Source organism: Panthera onca, chromosome B2, assembly GCF_046562875.1.
Source record: "Panthera onca isolate mPanOnc1 chromosome B2, mPanOnc1 haplotype 2, whole genome shotgun sequence".
NCBI lineage: Eukaryota > Metazoa > Chordata > Mammalia > Carnivora > Felidae > Panthera > Panthera onca.
The window spans coordinates 1741265-1758586 of NC_138343.1; the positions used below are offsets into that span (position 1 = coordinate 1741265).

Sequence of the window (17322 nt, forward strand, 5' to 3'; positions counted from 1 at the left end):
CCCACATCAGTCAAGCTATGTGTGTGTGTTTCTAAGTGCACGCTATCTTCTCAAGCCCACCAAGACTCTAATTCCTGTCCATTCACTCTCCTTGTCAAAAGGTCCCATCCTTCCCATCCCTCGCCTCTGCTGGTTTAGGCCTTGAACACTGCTCCTACGAACAACCACCAGACAACCTCCTTCTGTACAGCAGGACAGAGCAGGGTTGAACGGCAACCGTGGCTCTCCCTCGTCCCCCCAGTTCTGCTGTTCGGATTTGTTGTTAGCCGGCAGGTGCGAGTACCCCGGGCCAGCCATAAATGTAGAGTCTCCAGGGCCAAGCCCGATTTCGATACCTTTACGCTTGGAGGAGAAAGATAATTTGCATGTCCACGGATAGAACCTGAATCTCGGCTCCTGCAATAAAATATGCTTAGATGCTTACATTCAGAAACTTCGTGTTTTGTTTTGTTTTGTTTTGTTTTGTTTCCTGAGAGCCCTGTAAAGCATACGCATTTATCTACATTTGTCTCTCCTCATCCTCTGCCCCAGGTCCCCAGCTCAACACGCTGAAGCCACGCGAGCTCCCGGGGTCGGTATTCCCCGCTGCCCCAGCGGCCCGGGCCGAGGCAGGTGCACCCCCACCCCAGGACCCACATCGCGGCAGCGCAGACACACGGTTGGCTTCCCTGCCTCGCTCGGGAAAGACGCCCACGTGTGGTGACCGAGCAAGCAAGTGCGGGGGGGGGGGGGGGGGGCGGGGGAGGAGCCGTTCTCCGGAAGCGCAGATTTAGGGGATTTGGAGGGGAAGCAAATTCACCAAACGTAGGGACAGGCACGCTCGGCGAACACGTTCGCCCGGCTGTGCAGAGACGTCTTTCTTACCAAGAGTGGCAGCGCTCTTCGCGATAGGGGCCCCCGTCCAAACCCTTCGTGCAGCTCGTGACCGGGAAGGTCAAGACCCCCCCGAGTCGGCAGTGCCTCGAGTGTCCCCAGCGGGAAAGAATCCACCCGCGGGGCGGCGCACCAGGACCCACACGGCGGGAGCGTGCACACGGCCGGTCCAAGGGTCGATTCAGGGAGCCGGGTTTGCAGACCGAGCCCCCTGGACGCGCCGGCCCCGCGCTCCTCGCAGTCGGTGCGGCTCGGGCCCGACCCGGCGCTGCGCTCCGCCCGCTCTGCCGGCGTCCCCCGCGCATCTCCGGGCCCCTCGGGTCCTGGGGGTCCTGGTCCCCTCATTGCTCCTCCCCCTCGGCCCTCGGCCGCCTCTCCGGACACACAGCTCCTCCCAGACCTCCGCCTGGGCGCGCAGTGAGGTCCCACACGGGACCGCCGTGCGGCCCGGGTTCTTCTTCTCCCAGCGCGTCCTCGGGGCAGTCTGGTACTGGGCCCGCGCACCCGCCTCGGAACCGCGAAGGGTTGTGAGCCGCCACGGAAACCCGCAGCGAACATTCATAGGCATATTTCCGGGCCTCTCTGTGTGCGAGGGGGTGTAGCTCAGTGGTAGAGCGCGTGCTTAGCATGCACGAGGCCCCGGGTTCAATCCCCGGCACCTCCACTTTTAAAGACGCAGGTTTTGCTCCAACAGCTCTCCGGCCGCCTCGCCATTTATTAAAACGTGTCTGCGCCTCTCTCGTCTCTTTGTTTTCTTGCAGTCCTCCGAACTCACATGAAAAACAACGAGAACCACCCGACCCCACTCTGCTTGCGGTGCGCGCGCATCTCTGCTCCGGGACTGGGCGTAGCCGAGTCCGCAGCCACCTGCTGGCGGGTTCTCCACCCGAGAACTACCGCAGCAGCGACGACCAGGCGCACCTGCAGCGGCTTCACCTCGCGGTACCGTCGGAGAGCAAGACGCACGGAGGCGCAGCGCACTGGACCCTGTCCTTCGATGCCCTCCTTCTCCGAGCTGCTGGGGCGGCGGGGGGGGAGGGGGCGGACGAAATTGGGCATTCCCAGCACCCCCGCCCCCAGTCACAGTCCTCCTTCCTCCTTCCGCCCTCTCCTCCCATCCCCTCTCTCTGCTGTTACACCTTTAAAGTCGTTCCTGACTTTGAAGAAACTTCTCAAGTATCACGTAAACTTATCATCTAGACAGAAATTCTTTGTGTTAAATAAACTCTATCCTTCTTATCTGACTGACTTGAAGAAGCACCTGCTTGGCTAATACTGATAGATGAGTTAAGAGGGGAATCAGAAAATAAAGAGACAGCCCCATCCCCTTTCTTAGCACCCCCGGTTCCATCCCACATTTTGAAGGGCTTTGTACATTCAACGTGTGAACACCTCAGCACACACTTCCAAGCTTCAAACACTCCACTTGGCAAAGAGCCAGTCCAGGGCCACCTCCTAGGCCTAGAAGCATGCATGCTAATGGCATGGTCTGCCCTCAGAAGGATGGCCTCCGAAAGGGGGGTGGGTGGGTGACGTCTGTTCAGGCCCTGGAAGAGGGGAGGGTCTGGGCTGTTTTGATAGAGAATTCTGGGAGCCCCATACATAGAGTGTGGACCCAATACCCACAGGAAGAGACATGGCCAGGAGGGGCCCCAGGACATAATCATCTCTTGCCCATTGTTAAACATGAAACCGAGTGGATGCCCCAGAGTTTAAGGGGATATTTGTGTTTAATCAGACTTTTCCAATGTAGGTCTAAGGTTAACGTTACAGGCTATCTTTTCCAAATTAACCAGTTTCCTGACTCATGTATGTGTGTGTCCTGTAGTGTCTCTTTTGAAAATACAACTTGTACCTGAACCACAGAACCATGTGCTTAACATTAGATTGTGATAATACCTGCAAAATTAGAAGGTTATGTAGGGGTCGCAAAAGATTTCCTCAACCCTCTCAGGGTCCCTGGCTGGGTCTGAACATTAAAAAGACAAAGGCAGATTAACAGGAGAAAAACATACAAATTTACTTAACATAAGTTTTACATGACACCGTGACACGAGAGCCTTCCTAGGGAAAGGATGACCCAAGGAAACAGATGTGAGTATGTTTGGGTTGGGTTGGGTGCACAGTGGTCACCCGTGGAGGGATGTGATAGGTTAAGGAGGCTGAGGTAATCTGGCAAATTGGGGGAAACTTAGCAAGGTTGTTTTTCAGGGGCGTCCCTTTGTCTTTGGAAATAAGGATGCTTCTTTCAGTCACAGGGCGGGCATCTCTCACAGGTCACCTTTTATGACCTGTTTCAGGGAAGAAGGGCAATAGAGGGAGGCCAGAGTGACCTTTTGCTGCTTTCTCAGATCCCTTCAGCTTAAAATATGTAATATGCCGAAGTGCCATATGTTGGAGTAGCATGTCCTGAACTCCATTGGTAATAGGATAGAATTTGTCAGGGAAGAAATAATCTAAACTTTATAGAGTTCTCCAGCGATGTTACACAGTATAGGTTTGTGAGGATTTTGTTGTATTACCTTAGGACTGTTAAATCAATTAAACAGAGAGGCCAGTAGACGAGGGGGCTCTAATGCCTGCTTAAGCAGATTAAAACTAAGCCTGTATATTCTCGAAGGTTCAGAAATAGAAACAATAAGGACAACAAATCACAAACAGCCAACGAGGCTTTAAGCTCTAGCCAGTCGAATGACTTCCTTTCTTGTCTTCTGCTCTGTGTTTATACCTGCTGTCAGAGGGGCATCTCTAACCACCACAAGCTTGCCCCTAGCAGATCCGAGTTGATTTTTGCTCAAATAAACTAAAAAATTTTCATATGCCTCAGTTTATCCTTTAATAGGTAGAATTTTAGGGTAAAGAAAGCTCTTCTGAAAATGTTGATTTTAAAAAAAACATGAATTTCATTTGTACTGCTTTCTTAGGTTGGAGAATGAGGACAATGAAATGTACGTTTTAATGGGAGAATCTTAAGATTCATCAGAGCTTTAGCATTGTTGTTGTTTGGGGAAGGAGCTTATGATAAATAGACATAGAAAAGATTCGGCCACCCAAGGAGCTTCTTGGGTGTACTTTTCTAAAAATAAAGTGAAGAGCTTGGAGGAATCTGTCCTTGACCTTGTGAGCACTTTCAGGTATTGAGCACATCCATGTTCTGGAGAATGGCGTGGGCACCACCAAATGGCCATCTTGGGAACATCAGAGTCCTTTGCTGTGCATGAGAGTTCTCAGACGGCAATAAGCTTTCTTTAATGGTAGATTGTGGTTTTTGATTATGTCCTTCTGGATTCTCAAAATCACATCAAGAAACCGTTTTTACAATGTGGATAGTAGTTTTCTTTTCTTTTTTTTAACGTTTATTTATTTTTGAGACAGAGAGAAAGAGAGCATGAACGGGGAGGGTCAGAGAGAGAGGGAGACACAGAATCTGAAACAGGCTCCAGGCTCTGAGCTCTGAGCTGTCAGCACAGAGCCTGACGCGGGACTTGAACTCACAAACCGTGAGATCATGACCTGAGCCGAAGTTGGAAGCTTACCCGACTGAGCCACCCAGGGGCCCCTGGATAGTAGTTTTCTAGGGCATTTCCTCTAGCTTCAAAAGTCTAACTCCCCAATATGCTTCAACACTCATAATTGAGCTTTTTTTCAGATGTGCATTTTCCTCTAATAAATCATTAACATTTTCCAATTTTTAATTAAGTTTCCCAAGACAGTTAAAAATCTCTGTGTTTCTATAGTGGTGAGCATAGCATAATGTACAGAGTTGTCGAATTATTTGTTGTGCACCTGAAACTAACATAACAGTGTGTGCAAACCATACATCAACTTAAAAAAAAATATGTTTCCATATCATAGCATTTCAAAATCACAGTCTGAAGTCACATGTACTGTCAGGATAGATGTGAACTCTTAAACCTTTAGCAGGTTAGAACATTAGTCCAGCCATCTGAGTGGATGTTGGGCAAAGGGGTAGGTAGCTTCTTTTACCCAGTTTGAAAAAGTTACAGCACATCCAGCACAAAGTACACCTTGAATCTTTAAGGATATGAATCACAGTTGTGCAGGGGAGCTATCAGCACACGGCAGTCAGGACATACCCCCCTTTCTCTGTCTGACAAAGAGATCAATGAGGCTCCTTAGTAGACTCCTATTAGATAATTCTGGTCACCTCAGTCTCCTTCACCAGCTTGTAAATACACTCATGCCTGACCTCACTAGACCTTTCGCCTCTGAAAAGCTTTGGCCGTCAGCACCGTCGACAGCCCCCTTGGCATGGGTCCTAATAGGATTCTATGTCAGAACTTCCACTTTTGTATACTCTTGCTCATACAATCCACGTTTTCGTGGCTTACAGACACTGGTGAATCAGAGGAAGGTTTTTCTCTCAGTGCGTCCTTCCCCCTCTCCTCTGAACTGTGTGTAGTTCTAAGCTTTCCCCTGGGACAGCCACCAAGTATACTGTCCTTGCCATGGAGCCCGGGGGCTGCAGCCCAGAGGACAACTGAGGAGACCAGCAAATGCACCAGCGGGAGACCAACAATTAGCTTTCCCCTATCGTGGGACTCAAGCTCACCACCCCGAGACCAAGAGTCTTCTGCCCCACCAACTGAACCTTGTGCAGCAAGGCGGTTCCTCGCCTCCTTTGAACCATGCCTCAGGCCACAAGCCTAGAGGACCAGCTGGGATTTAAATCAGAATCTGCTCGTAGTGGTTTACAGGAAAATTGAAAGGCAACAGAACTCTTGTCATCTATGATTTTTTTTTGACTTTTTGGTTAAAACAGCTGCACAGAACCAAGTAAACTATATAGAATCAACGATTTGCTCTTTCTCAATCAAACTATTTAACCCTCTACTCTCATTCCTGATTTTCAGTAAACGCCCAGAGAAACAGGCCCCGGATTTCTGTCCTCCGTATTATCAAAGTCTTACTTGTTCCATATCACGACTTCATTTCTCATAACTCCAGAGTCCCCTACAGCCAAGAGAATCAAAGTAAAGTAGAATGGGAGGGGCTCTTTAGAATACAGGAGGATTGTGACACCAAAAAGTAGGACAAGAAATATTATGCTGAGAAGTGTCTGTCAATTCTTATTTTACTGAGTGCTTTTAGTATATTTGTATTAGTTTTTTTCTTAAAGTTTATTTATTTTTGAGAGAGAGAGAGAGAGAGCCAGAGCATGAGTTGGGGAGGGGCTGATAGGGAGACAGAGACACAGAATCCAAAGCAGGCTCCAGGCTCTGAGCTGTCAGTACAGAGCCTGACACGGGACTTGAACCCAAGTGCTGTGAGATCATGACCTGAGCCAAAGTCAGACACTTAACCAACTGAGCCACCCAGGCACCCTACTTGTATTAGTTTATTAGGGCTGCTGTAACAAATTACCACAAACTTGGTAGCTTAAAACAACAGGAATTTATTCTCTCACAGTTATCTGGGCTGGAAGTACAAAATCAGGTGTCAGCTGGGTTATGCTCCCTCTGAGTCTCCTTCTTTGCCTCATCTTCCTTTCCGGCAGCTCCCGGTACCCCTCCACTTCCAATCTCTGCCTGCATCGTGGCACGGCCTCCTTTTCTCTGTGTGTCTCTGTCTCTGACATGTTTTCCTCTTCCTAGAAGGACATGAGTCAGCGGATTTAGGGCTCATCATATTTCAATATGATCTCCTCCTAACTAAATGCATCTACAAAGACGCTATTTCTAAATAAGGTCACATTTTCAGGTTCCAAATGGACACGAACTTTTGGAGGACACTAAGTCCTCCAGTAAAATATTAAACATACGTTGTCTTTTGTCAAATGCTTTTTCTGAACCTATAGAGATAATCATGTATGTTTTTTCCCTCCTTTTCTCTATCAACATGATGGTCTGTATTAATGTTGTTAAAGATAAGCCAGAGCTGATTAGTAGCTATAATAGCAGGAAAAACAGACTTTATTCAGGAATATTGTAATAGGGGGAAAGAGGCCTCAGTATAGAACTATCAATTCCAAATACAGTGTTTGGCAAGTGGGAATTTATAGCCAAGAGTGGGGTGGGGGTTCATCAGTGGTTAGGAAGTTCCCAAGAGGAAACATCAGAGGTAAGGAGGGATTGTGGCTGAATGGCCCTAACAGGATTCTTGCTAGAAGTGGGCCACAGTGACCCTAGTCACCTGGGGGATGGCGGAGGATAAGGGGCCCAATTAGACATGGAAGGTGATCAGATACGGAGGATGGGGGACACCTAGCTAACCCAACTAAGGACTCTTACAGAAACTGGACAACACAGAGATGAAAATCAAAGACCCAAAGCCAAAGCCTAGTTGAAAAGGAGAGCAGGGGGCCCGGCATAGACTTGTGTGGAGAAGGGAATCTTTGCCGATATCTTTCTTAATAATGAGTGCTCTGTGCATTTCTGGAATAGCCCCCAGTTGGACATCCTGTATTATGCGAAATAGGCTTATAGTTTTAATTTTTGGTGCAAACTGAAAAAAGTGGTTAATATTAACTCACTTTATGCACTGAATAGGAAGTTTTTCTTCTTTTTCTATGCTTTGAATAATCTAACTAACATCATGACTTTCTGATATTTAAGTTTGGTAGAATTTGCTTGTGACAGTATTTTTGCCTGGTGCCCTTTTGGGGGGTGTGCCTGTTCAACTACTTTCTCTGTTTTTCTAGAGCAATAGCCTGCTGGCCTCCCGTCTGTACAAGGATTAACTTGGATATGATATTTACAAAATCCACTTCATCTAAGTTTTTAAATCATTTGCTGAACTGTGCTACGATGCTTCTCACGACTTTGAAAGCCCTCTTGTTTTGATGGGGACTTGGCTGCGGTCCTGATTTTCTCTTTTCTTAATTAGGTTAGCTGGAAGTTTGACTCTTCTGTTGCCTTTTCAAATATCTAGGTTCTTTATTAGTTCCACTTTTTAAAACTCGTTATTTTCTGCATTCGTCTTTATCAGCGCTCCCTTCTTTTAGTTTATTCCGAGTCTTCTGGTTTATCACGCTGTTCGTCTTCTAACGTCTTGAGCCGAGACTTCGGTGGCTTTTTCACTGTTGCCAGCGTCCTTCTAGCCTCTAATTGGAGAGGCTGGGGAACCACACTGTCTCTACCCAAAGAGCCACGTCCGCACCGTCAGCCTCGCAGGTGCGCTCCTGGGGCTGGAGGGAGGGGCGCGGCGCCTGCCGCCCGGGCGGGGGGTGGTGGTGAGGCGGGGGAGGGCGACAGGTGCACCGCCCGCGCGGTCTCCCGGGAGGACCGACCCCGGAGCGGCGTCTGCGCGCCCCCCGCCTTTTGCACCTGTCCTCTTCGGTCGCCTCCCTGCGCACGACTTCTGGCAGCCGGGAGAGCGGGAAAACGAGAGCGCGGAGGCCCGAGAGAACGCGTTCGCCACGGCCTCGCGGGGCGGATCCGGGGCTCCCACGGGCTCTGGCCCGCAGCGCGCTTCGCTCGTCTCTCCGCGGAGCGAGCCTCTGTCCCGGCTGCGAGGTTGCGGGGCCGCCGCATCAGGCGCCGCGGACCCGGCCCAGGCAGCCTCCGGGAACCGGTCGCCGGCGCCTGCGCTGCCCTTGAATAGCCTCCCGGGAGAACGCTTTTCCCGCGGGGGTGTAGCTCAGTGGTAGAGCGCGTGCTTAGCATGCACGAGGCCCCGGGTTCAATCCCCGGCACCTCCACTTTTGCTCCGGGTCCCTCCTCACCGATACGGTGGGCGCGGGGGCCCCGCCTCCATTTTGCGGCTGTATTAACCGCGCGGGAAAGGAGAGGCGAGGACGGAGAGGCCGACTGGGGGAAGGGCGCGGGCTCTCACACCGTCTTCCTAGCTCCCCTGCTTCCGGCCGCGGTGGCCGCGCCCACAGCCCTCGGCGTGGGTGCAGCGCCGCCCGCAGGCGTCCGCGCAGGGTCCCCGCGCCCCAACACGGGTGCCAGCCGAGTTCCGTCTGCACCCCTAGCGACCCGGCCCGAGGCAGGTGCGCCCCCATCAGTGCGGTCCTCGCACCAACCGTGGTGGCCCCTGCGAGCTGATGAGAAACGCGGAACGTCCGCCCCTGCGCAGACCCGCTCAACCACGACCTGGATCCCCCAACCGATTCCTTTGGGAAGCGCCGGGTTGGGTGCTGGGACGTGGCTCAGGAGGGTATACATTTTAAGTGCATGCCTGTATTCTAATCTTTTCCCAATTTCCTATTCCAATGCAGGAGATACAATTGCAAAAATGTACTTCTATTGTCGAACCATTTGTGCGGCCTGATAATGGACCTTGTTCTCTCCCATGGTAATATAATATTAATATTTTCTGAATCAACATACATAATTGAATTCGAGGTGAAGTTTCTTTTTCCTTTTAATAAACATTCGCAAGTTTTGCAATCAACACTGTGCTAACTTCCAACATGTACTGGGAACTTTGTGTCTGTCTTTGTGCTCAGCAACATTTAAAATAGCATAGTATCTTGTAATCATTTCCATACTCAGAGCTGCCTCGTCCTCATCAAATCTTTAAGAGCTTTGGTATTAATACCAAAATTAACAATTTGGCTAATACCAAAGTCCCCTTTCGTGTACTAAGCCCTGTGATACATTTTGAAGATCCCTAACCCTTAGCTACCACAATGGAAGTGCGGGCTGACCGACTGCTCAGGTATTGGGAATCCTGGTTCCCCGAACAAACATAATGTCAAAAGTTTCCCTGTGAAGTGATGAGGAAATTTTTTCTTTTTCTTTTTCATTACTTTATTTTTTGTGATTAGGGAATTTTCAAAGGATAAATAAGTTCCAAGGACAATTCTTTCTCAAGTTAAGATGTCTTGGCTTTGGGATTTACATCTCCATAAAAGATTCAGAAGTAGTGCTCAGGAGCCAGACTTTCTTAAAGCGAACGATAGTTCTCTTTCTATTCTGCTGTCATGTTTTCCCTCCTCTTGTTTTCAAGGTACAATTTTACAGTGTCTTTCTGCCACTTGGACCCACCATGTCAGGAAACTATGGGAATTCATGAAGTCACAAAAAGAAACAAGACAAAACATGAGAAAGAATATCTTGAATTATCACGACTGCCTTTCTGTATTATATTAGGGCTCAGCCCAAATGTGGGGGTGGGGGGAAGGCAAAAAAAAAGGAAAAGGGAAAATGCTTCCTTCCTTCCAACCATAGACTTCTCCATGGAAACCCACCTCTGTGATTTAAAGGAGAAGAGAATATAGTAAAAAGGTCAAAAGCTTAGTATGAGAACGCTTTAGAAAATATTGGATGGAAAAATTTTAAATTATAAAAATAAATAAAATAAAAATAACAAAACATTATAAAAATAAAACAATAAAAACAAATAACGTGCTGCCTGAGCTGTCTGAGGTACTTCTTTGAGAGCAAGTTGTGTCTAACTTTGACTCAGAATAAGACTGACTCATTTTAAAGTACACTGTAGATGAATTCTGGAACTTCAACCATGTTTTATTTGGGTGTTCTATCTCAACAAACTTATCTTTTGTTTAGCTTTCTCAGGGAGAAATTACAGATTAAGAAACTCTTAGAGGAAAGGCGATGTGGTCATGTGTGGGACCATCTGTGAATGTGCAGGAGGCAGCAGTTGGGTAGGACCATGGGCTGCACAGGAATGTGGGAGCAGACATGATCCCTTAGGCCATGTAGACACTCTAACTGAAAAGGCAGTGCTTTATTTTTTTCAGAGGCACATTTAATTGGAGAAAAAGGATGAGTTAATCATTTACTACCTAGTGTAGAAAGTTTCTTCACATTCAGTCAAGATAGGAGACTTATTAGAGCAGTATAACTAATCTTCCCTGTCCATGTTAACAAGGTGAGACATTGTAAACACACACGGATCCTAAGTGTGGATTGGAATTCTGGAGCACAAAAGCTCCCCACATGAAAAACCGACTCCTGCTGGCCTGCCACCTTTTTAAAAATGGCACCCAACCAGTTACAATGTTTCCACCTGTCCTAGATGCACTGGCAATACGCCTCATGTGTCTTCAGGGTCTGAGTTCTACTTTATGAGATAAATGGTTATTTCACTAGAAGAATCATGTTTGAAACTCATCCTACTATCTCCCCCGGAATAGATATTTTCAATCATGCGGTGGATGGAGAGTCTGAATGTTGTCAAAGAACATTGATTAACAATTAACTTTATGAGATAAACGGTTATTTCACTAGAAGAATCATGTTTGAAACTCATCCTACTATCTCCCCCGGAATAGATATTTTCAATCATGCGGTGGATGGAGAGTCTGAATGTTGTCAAAGAACATTGATTAACAATTATGCTGTTCAGTGTACCTTGGGGCAAACAGAAAAAAAGAACACAAAGAACAACCTCTTTGTGAATCACTTGTAGTACTCCTGCTGATATGTAGGTTTCTCCAGGAGCGATTTAAGGGGTAATTACTGGATGATCCTGGGAGTTTGCACAATTGTGTTTCCACAGCATCGAACAGCCTAGATAATATTCCAGCCATCCTCTTACACTTACACACACACACATACAGATGCACATACAACCACGTACCAGAGCTTGCAGAGTTCGGTGGGGGGCACTTCTCAAGCACTCGAGTCCAGTGAAACCTGCCACTTGTGTTTCCTTCTTATCTATTCTAGCAGCCCCATGAACCAGCCAAGAGAGAAATTCTGCCAAACCAATAATGTCCTTTCAATTTCAAGAGGCTCAGTGACACACTTACTTAAAAAGATGTAAAACGAAGAAGAGAGAATACCAACTAGGAGCCTGGTGTCAGGAAATGAGTCTTTCTGGGTCTCCCATGGAAGTTTCAAGGCCGCAGGGCTAACCAGTGTGAATTGTAGGGTTCAGGGTCAGTCTGGGAAGAAGTCTCCCCCTCAGAATCCCGCCCCCAGAACCATCAGTAAACGAGTTCCTGAGTCCCCATCTCCCAGGACACTCAGCTCTCTTTCTGCTATTATACTTGTTCTGCTCACGCCCACCCACCCCCACAGTCAGGTCTGGGCACTGGGCGGGGTTCGCCGTGCGGCACCCCCAGGCCGACCTTAGAGACGGAGCCCTTAACTTCCACGTGCCCCGAACCACACCCACCCCTTCCTCTCCACGCCCCACCCCCCATTCTCTGGAAGATCAAGGACCACAAATCTCTGGGCTGAAGGACGGGTCCCTTCGCGCGTCTCCATCTGGGTCTCGCTCTGTAAACCCAGTAGGTCCCTATCCCTGTGCGGCCACCGAAGCGTTATTACCCTGGACGCCCCCTCCGGCCTGCTCAGTTGCCTTCAGGCTGTGATAAATCCGACTCTGAAACTCCGAAAGGCCTGTGGTATGGATTCCCACCCGGGTTTTCCCAAGAAAATCTTGCCTTGCCCTTCCCTTCCCCGTGGAGCGGACAGCAAACAGCAAGACGTGTTCAAGCCAGGGAAGAGCCGGCCAGTTTTCTGACAAGCGCTTCCAATATTCTGTGCCCCCTTTCGAGCTCTGTTTGCTAAAAGGCTAGTCCCTCCGCTCCCAGCCCCCCCGCCCCCGCCCCCCCACACCTGCGGCTCCTCCACCCCATGGAGACAGGTGCGGGGGACCTCGGCGGCCGGGGGGGTGTAGCTCAGTGGGAGAGCGCGTGCTTCGCATGCACGAGGCCCCGGGTTCGACCCCCGGCACCTCCAGCCGCCCCCCCCCCCCACCCCGTCTTTAGGAGGTGCAGGTTGCACTGTCCTACCTTCTGCTTCTTTACTCCCTGGCAGAACGCTCACCAGAAAACCAACACGGGACCCAAGACGTTAATTTTTACTCTGTTTAGACCCCACGAGCCTCAAAGCCACCAGAGGCTGCGGGCAGAAGAGGCGCGCAGTCGGTTCCCTCCGGCAGGTGTAACGCGTCACTGCGCACGCACAGGCTGAACGCACAGGTGTGCGGCCCGGCTCCGCTGCTCACCCTGCGGCCGCATCTCCCCACCCCTGCCCCCAGCTCCCGCTGGCCTCCCCCCTCCGCCTCCCTCCTGTAAGGACCCCTGTGATCGGCTGGGCCTACCGCACAATCCAGGGCAGGTTCCGCGTTTCGAGACCCTTCTGTCCTCACACCCGCAAAGACTTTGCTTCCCTCCGCGGGAACGACACCTGGGCTCGCTGGGCGCCGGTGTTCCGCCTACGACCCCTCCGCTCGACACAAGAAGCCTGCCCCCATAGTAACAAAGTTGTCAGTTCGCCCCTATTCCCACCACTGTTGAGAGAAGGGCACACGGAAAAAGGAGGAAACCAGAGGCCTGAGGCAAAGTAGTTCCTTTGTTTGTGTGAAGTTTTTAGGAGGAACCACAGTCTTCTCTCGACTCCTCCTCTTCTGTCTCCATCACCCGAAGTTTGAGGCAGGTGCTAAGTGGGTGGCCGCTGCCGCCACAGGACAGCACAAAGAGGCCAGAGTCCTGCCAAACATTAAAAAAAAAAAAAAAAAAAAATCTGCTTTAAATGACTCAGTAGCCTGCATGGGCCCGACTGCTGGCTCAAACCGTCCGATTTCCTTCCCTCCAATCAGTCCCTTCTTTTAAAATCCCTGCTTACGGACAGCTGGGTGGCCTAGTTGGTTAAATGCTCTCGACTTTTGACTTGGGCTCAGGTCATGATCTCACGGTTCATGGGTTCAGGCCCCGCATCAGACAGCGCGGAGCCTGCTTGGGGTTTTCTCCCTCTCCCTCTCTGCCCCTCCCCCACTTGCTCTTTTTCTCTCAAAATAAATAAAATAAAAAATAATAAAGTAAAATCTCTACATAAAAGTATACCCAGAAATGTCAGTTAACACCCACCGTGCTACTATGAAGAGGTGGCAGAAAAAAACTTTTTGTTTGCGTCAAAATGGAAATCATTAGCCAAAACAAGAAGACATAGTTCGCAGGTGTCTAAGGCATCCTCGCTGCTGCGAAAGAGCAGCCATTTCTTCTTCTGCTTCTTGTCCAAACTTCTACTCTGCGTTTTCCAGGCACTGCTCAAAGTTTCTAGTCCACTGATGGCCCCACCAAAGGGCTGTTATGGTTTCAATCCCAAACTACCCGCTCCCATCACTGCCGCTGAATAATAGAGGGAGGAGTGTTGGGTCTCACAGCCTCACTCTCTCTTCCCAGCCAGGCAGGCCCGGCTCGCTTCCCAGCTCTGGAGAAAGAAATTCATCCCTTTCAGATGTCCTTAGATGAGTAACTCACAAGCAAGGAGTGTGAAAGCGAAACAGAGCAAAACACCTGCTAGATTCTAACATTCTAAGTTGACAAATTCACAACTTTGTCTCTGCTTAGCAGTCTTTTCAATACGATGGGAACCACCTGAGAAGCACATGCTGTCCAAATGTTGGGATCATTTCAGAGCACCGTGTTGCCTCTCCCTCAACAACCAATAAATCCCTATCTATCTATCTATCTATCTATCTATCTATCTTTCTTTCTTTCTATCTACCTACCTATCATGTATCTATCTATCATCTATCTATCCTATTGAGAGACAAAGGGAGAAAAACATTATTCTTTTCTAAACTATTTCAAAACCATTTTTGGATACTGTGTCTTTTTATCCACAATCCTTTTATTGTAAACCTCCGTCATAATCTTTTTATTATGCACTTCAGCATGTATTTCTTAAGAGCAAGGACATTTTCTTACCACAGCACAAATTTTGAAGTCAGGAAATTTAACACTGGTTAAATAGTATTGTCTAATATGCAGTCTTATTAGCTTTAATTTTGCTAATAAATTCCTTTATAGAAATTTCTGTCCCAAACTTGGGCCCATTACAGCATCATGTATGAATTTACCCTTTAGTCTTTTTTAAATCTGGAATGGTTTCTCACGCTTCTTGTTTTTCATGAGATCAACATGTTCCCCAGTTAATGTGATTAGACTAGATTTGGGTTGTGAATATTTGGGGGGGATGTCACAGGAATGATGTCTCCTTGCATCACACCAGGCTTATTAGTCATGTTTGCTTTGATCACTTTGTTAAGGTTGTGTTTACCAGGCTTCTTCCCCTTAAAATGATCATTCCCCCCTTATAATTAATAAACCTGTAAGGAAATACTCTGAGACTATATAAATATTCTGATCATCATAAAAATTTTACCTATGCTTTTAACTGACTTATGAATTTTGCCTGACTCTATTATTGTTCTGATGGTGGCAAAGTGGTGATTTTCTAACCTTATTATTACTTCTATTATTAGTTCACACCCCACTGTAAGGAAAACTTTCCCTTCTTCCATATTGATTTAAGTATCCAAGAATTATAATCACTTGTCATTATTCATGCTGGAAGTGTCTCTGATTTGACCAGTGAGAGGCCCTTCAAGTTGGCCTCTGGATCCTTTTGAACTGCCCCCTTCACTTTTAAGCACCTACATTATAGCACAGAAAGATATCTCAGATTCATCTTGTACTTTCCCTGGTCCAGTCCTAGAGTCAGTGATTTCTAAAAGTATCTGGTTCCTTTGAGTGGGGAATGGTATTTAAAAAGCAAGATAGCGGGCTAGCATTGCTTTTTGTTACAGAAGTATCATGTCTTCTAGGCCCTGTTAGCAGACAGATCTGGGGGGAAGTGACAGATTTATATACAGTTTCGTACTGATGGCTCTAATTCCTGTCCAGAGTCAACAGGACTATGCCTTCCTTTCTTCCTTCTCTAACGAGAGAGCCTTGATTTCCAACACCAAATATGTATTCACTTTTCCAATCACACAAATTCACACACACACACATAAAAATAAATAAAATTCACACAAAATATCACAATTGCTATACTCTTACACACTACAAAAAATAATAATGATAACCCTGCTACATAAAGGTTAAGATTCGCTTTTTCTGTCATTACAATTAAAACAAAATACTGTGTAAAACATTTGCTTGGATCTGTTCTTCCTCTATGTGGTTATTCTATGTTCAATTTGTTTCTGTTTGTATTCAGCTTTAGAGTCTTTGGACACACACTTGAGGGAGTTTAATTTTTTTTTTTTTTTTTTTTTTTTACTATATAAAGCATTGATGTATCCAAGAGTCAAAGGACACCGAAAGTAATACTGGGAAACCCCACAAGAGAACGTCGTGTCCCAGGAGGCACCCAGGTGGTGGACTGGAAGAGCCTGTGGGCAGCGGACTCTGGGAAGGGCTGCTCATGAGCTGACCGTGAACAAGGAACTGAAACGCCTTTTTTCCGGGGCAGCCGAGCCTCAGAGGGGATGTGGTGTATGGAGTATAGAAAGGAGGGAACTAAACATAAAGGCCTGGATGATGAACCCTGAGACTCAGGCAACTGCAGTTACAGTAGGGTCATGAAAGGGCTTCAAGGCCTAAGTGAGAGTGAGGGGGTGTAGCTCAGTGGTAGAGCGCGTGCTTAGCATGCACGAGGTCCTGGGTTCAATCCCCAGCACCTCCAGTTTCGTTCCACCCGTACTTCTAACCTCTACCGCTGCGCCAAATATCTCCGTGAAACTCTACTTGCTGCCGCCGCTCATTCTTAACCCCTTTGGGAAGCAGGGAGGTGGCCGAGCTCATTCACTGAGGTTATTTGTTGTTGATTCTGTTATCACCCAATCTGCAAGCACTCTCAGCGATCACCAGCACCTGGGCCCCATCAGTGCGCTACAGGAGCCAGAGGGTAGTGTTGTCAGGTGAGCCTGGGAGACCCCAGGCCCTGAGCCCTGACCCAGCCATGGAAAAGATGTCGCATTCAAGGGGAGACACCACAGTAGATGAGGGGTACGAGCAGGAACGTTTATTGAGGTGAGTACAGTCTTGAGATGTGAGAGCGTGTGAGCCCAAGGGGTCGGGGTTTCTGTTACTGACAGTTGTTAACAAGGGGGTGGAGAACCCACTACTTGGGGTGGGGATTCTTAGAAGTAGGGTTTGGGGGCTCCCTTCCTTATTTGACCAGGGGCTTTCTGTCCTGGCTCCGCCACCCGGGGCCGTCGGGGGTGATGGGGCTTCTCTGGAGTGAGGCCGGACAGGCCTCTGACCCTCCCCACGGCTAGCCACGGCCTCCTCCAGGCTGGCCTCCAGGCTTCTTAGGGCCTAAATAACCTCGTCTAACAACAGCAGTCCTTCCAACCGCGCGGGGTCTGGTTGTGGGACCTGGAAGCACTCGGCATGGGGTCTGTGCGGCCCAAGGGAAGAGCCATGTGGGTCTGGATCAGAGTTAAGCACTCACGCTGTCCTGCGGGTTTACAGTCCTACCTCCTCCCCAACCCGGATGACTTATACAAGCCAAGTCTACACGGCTTGGAAACTTGCACGCAAACCTTCCTAGGTTCACGGCCAGCGGTTGATGGTTGATGTGCAGGTGGCCACGGCTTCTGTCAGAGACTCTCACACTCTGGGGCTTAGTGATGGAAAAGCCGTTAAGCTGCAAAGGATGATAAGTGTGGACACGACAGTGGTCCCCTGTGCTGAAATCGGGGCGCCCCGGGGCGTTTCCGTCTGAAAAGGCAGGCACCGAGGTCCTGGGGCCAGGACCAGTCAGGGGACGC

General features: G+C 48.6%; 4 non-coding genes across 4 annotated transcripts; all 4 read left to right on the forward strand.

The window, feature by feature from the left end:
* Nucleotides 1-1465: 1465 nt before the first annotated feature.
* Nucleotides 1466-1537, forward strand: TRNAA-AGC (transfer RNA alanine (anticodon AGC)). The gene has a single exon. It is a non-coding gene; the product is annotated as a tRNA-Ala (tRNA).
* Nucleotides 1538-8461: 6924 nt separating this feature from the next.
* Nucleotides 8462-8533, forward strand: TRNAA-AGC (transfer RNA alanine (anticodon AGC)). The gene has a single exon. It is a non-coding gene; the product is annotated as a tRNA-Ala (tRNA).
* Nucleotides 8534-12422: 3889 nt separating this feature from the next.
* Nucleotides 12423-12494, forward strand: TRNAA-CGC (transfer RNA alanine (anticodon CGC)). The gene has a single exon. It is a non-coding gene; the product is annotated as a tRNA-Ala (tRNA).
* A 3666-nt stretch (nt 12495-16160) lies between these two features.
* TRNAA-AGC (transfer RNA alanine (anticodon AGC)) lies at nt 16161-16232 on the forward strand. Its single transcript has one exon. It is a non-coding gene; the product is annotated as a tRNA-Ala (tRNA).
* The last annotated feature ends 1090 nt before the right edge of the window (nt 16233-17322 follow it).